This window comes from Salvia splendens, chromosome 13 (assembly GCF_004379255.2).
Source record: "Salvia splendens isolate huo1 chromosome 13, SspV2, whole genome shotgun sequence".
Taxonomy (NCBI): Eukaryota; Viridiplantae; Streptophyta; class Magnoliopsida; order Lamiales; family Lamiaceae; genus Salvia; species Salvia splendens.
The window spans coordinates 22959620-22963214 of NC_056044.1; the positions used below are offsets into that span (position 1 = coordinate 22959620).

Consider the following 3595-nt stretch of genomic DNA (forward strand, 5'->3'; position numbering starts at 1 on the left):
TATTGAATATTGTATATTATAGATTGAGATGGTAGGAACTAAACCAATGTACATGAGGATAAAACAAAGGTAACAAGGTTAAAATGCAATTTACTAGATTACTTTAGTGGGCCAGAGTTGACCTAATATATGAATTGGGTGATTTATTAGAGCAGTTTCGTGGGTCTAATCATTTGGCCCAAAAACCATGTGACCGACAATTTCAGCATTTGTAAAAATATAGATGACATGATATGATATCCATCAACTCTTTCTTCAATTTTAATGTTGTTGACTAGAGAAATTATTATTATATTTTAATATCTCACCAATCACCTTTTCATTTTCTCAATCGAATTTGAAATCCATATCATTCATAATTCATATCTTTTCATGGGCCATATAATTAGTTAATCACGGATAATGTCGAAAATTTCCATAACTTACTCTATTAACATTCAACTCTTTCTTCTCGAAATAATTGAAGAAAAAGGAAAAAGCAATCTACCTTTTTCTTTATTGATTATTTTGTTTTGATTTATTGATATGGATGGCTAGCTGCAATTGCAATATTTTCTTAATTAATTATTTTGTTTTGAATTATTAATATGGATGGATGGCAGCAATATTGCATGAGATGAGTTAAATGAAACTAGATTTTAATCTTATACGAAAATCAATCTGAAACTTTCGATTATCCTTCTGTTGTGCGGTGCACCGAGAAGTAAGATCAAGAATGACTTGTAAAATTCAAAGCAAATTATAATAATAGGATGGTGAGATTTATTTAAGAATTGAAACAATGCATTCTCTATGGTAGGAAGGAGGGAAAATTTCTTTAGAGAATGAGCCTAGGCAAATTATCTGGAAAGGCTGTTTCTTTTCTATCTAGAATTTCTTATGATGATGAGTAAAATCACAGTTTTGGTTGTACTATGCCTTTTTTCCATTCATGTTTGTTTTGCGAGTTTTTTACATTTTTTTTGAGGGAATTGTATTTGTCGGTTGACATTCATGTATTTGAATTCTTCAATTTCAAATTCACATTTATAGGGCCGTTAAAAATTTGGGAATTGGATGGAAAAAGGTTTCAATCTCAAGCATGCCAAACATCAATAGAATTTGTTGAATCTCTATTTCAGTTAAAATGAAGAGAGAATATAAACTACCACCCTTAATTCGTTGTAGGATTATAAATGAAAGATTTTCTTTGACGAATATGGTTGAAACATAGACTTTTCAGTGGGCTTTGTGCAGGCCGGATACAAAACACGGGCTATACAGAATTACAAATTGGTAACATAGCTACCAAACACACAAATAAACCCAGATAAACCCCCTTATCTAGCCGTAACATAACATAGTTACCAAACGACACCTTAGTTTTTAAGCTTCAAATAGACTTAATAAGTAATAGAGGATTTTTCGCTTTCCTTTTGGGAAGCTTCGAATAGAGTTACAAAGGAATCATATAAATTGTAGTAGAAAATGTAAATAAATTTACTTAAATATAAACAAAAAAAATATTTTGAAAAGTGTCAGAAGTGGGATTTGAACCCATAGCCGTAACATAACATAGTTACCAAACGACACCTTAGTTTTTAAGCTTCAAATAGACTTAATAAGTAATAGAGGATTTTCGCTTTCCTTTTGGGAAGCTTCGAATAGAGTTACAAAGGAATCATATAAATTGTAGTAGAAAATGTAAATAAATTAACTTAAATATAAACAAAAAAAAATATTTTGAAAAGTGTCAGAAGTGGGATTTGAACCCACGCCCTCGTAAGAGGACCAGAACTTGAGTCTGGCGCCTTAGACCACTCGGCCATCCTGACTTGTTGTTTTAATGTTGGACAATATGTATATAGTAATTCAGACTTAATTTCGATGGATTTTCGTAATAACCGCTCCTGTATAACGCAATCAAAGGTTTTTTTTGAGGTGTATTCATTGTAGTATTAATAAGAATAGTAGTATACTTAAATACTTTATTGGCATAAATACAATCAATATGTGCCAGTGCCACGTCCTATATTAAGCACAAAATGAAGGCATTTGCAAATTATTTGATTAAGACTACTCTTTCCCTTATTGTTACCTACTTCACCCAAATGGTTGATATTCCTTGTATACTTAATTAACAAGTATGTTTAATTTGAAAAGGATGTTTGCTTTTCAGTTTCCGGTTTATGATTTCAAATTTAAACGCCGAGTAACTAAGGTGTAAGTGAATATCTATAAATTACATTTTAATATCTGACATTTTCTTGCGTGTCTGTATTATTAATCTGAATTAATTTGGATTCTCATCGAAAAAGGAAAAGAGGATTATTATTGTAGTATGGGTGCCGGTTTGGATTAATTAGATAAAATTTAGTCTAAGTTAAACATATACTAGTATTATTCAACAGACTTGATTCGGCTTAATACTTAATTTTAATTGCCATCACAAAATATTAGTCTTAATTTATGAGGGTTTATACGCATGTACATGTCTATGTTCTGGATATATACCATGGTTGTCATCAATTATGATAGGACTATTGTAATTAAATTAAATAAGTTGATAATTAATAAATATACGAAGCCAGGTGTTTACTCGAGGAATTAAGGCGTGGTGGCTGGTAAAGTGATTTTGTCTTGAAAAGAGGCATGTGCCATTTGTAATGTTTAAAAATTTCGTTCCTAGACACTACGTTTTTTTAACAGTAAAAAAATCAATCACTATCAAATAATGCATTCAGCTAAAACAAAACGTAACAGTCAAAAAATCAATCACTACGTTTTGGCACAAGAATTTAGGAGGTGTTTGGTGGTCTAAGTAGAGTTGGCAATAAAGTAAATTTTTACCATAAATAGAAATGACTCAAGTATGTTAGGACACCCGAAAGTGATATACAAGTGTAGTATTTTGGGAAGGAGGAGGGAGTACTATGATTAAAAAGAGAGAGACCCAATAATAATAGAAGGAATATGACGAGTAAGGGATACGGTTGTGGGTGTTAAGGGATGAGTAATGGCCACACACAATGCGGGGGTGGGACTGAGGTGCGGGTCGAGGCATCATGTCGCGGTGCATAGATCTGGGCTGCTGACTGCGTAGCAGTGTGCACGCAAGGCCTGCAGAGTGGCCAGGTTGCGTGGCCTCGTCCAATGAACGATATTTGAGGGAATTGGAATGATAAATATATTAAAAGAGTTGGATTGTTGTAGATAACTCTTAATCGGACAAGACTTGTTAAAGTAAAGCTAACTAAGTAGAGAGAAAAAAAAAATGAGTAAATATTTTGGCTTCAAAGATCAAGAGCACAAATGCGAAAGTTTTTTTTTTAAATTAAGAGCTTTTTCAAAGTATTTCATCACCCTTTTACATATGACAAGAATCATCTTTGATGTAGATTTTGAACGAGAATGACACCAATTCAAGTGTGAATTGATTACAAAAGATGTTAGAAATGTTACAATTGATGGTGGTGGCTATAAGAAAATCGCGATTTCACCATCAGTATTTTTTAAACAACTTTAGTTTCTTATGTAGTCGGTGGTTAAAAAAAATCACACTTTCACTATTAGTATTTTAGAAACAACTTTATTTCTCTGAGATCGTACGTGCACT

General features: G+C 32.1%; 1 non-coding gene across 1 annotated transcript; it reads right to left on the minus strand.

Annotated features, from left to right (window-relative positions):
- Positions 1–1730: 1730 nt before the first annotated feature.
- On the minus strand, positions 1731–1814 carry TRNAL-CAA. Its single transcript has one exon. It is a non-coding gene; the product is annotated as a tRNA-Leu (tRNA).
- Positions 1815–3595: the final 1781 nt, after the last annotated feature.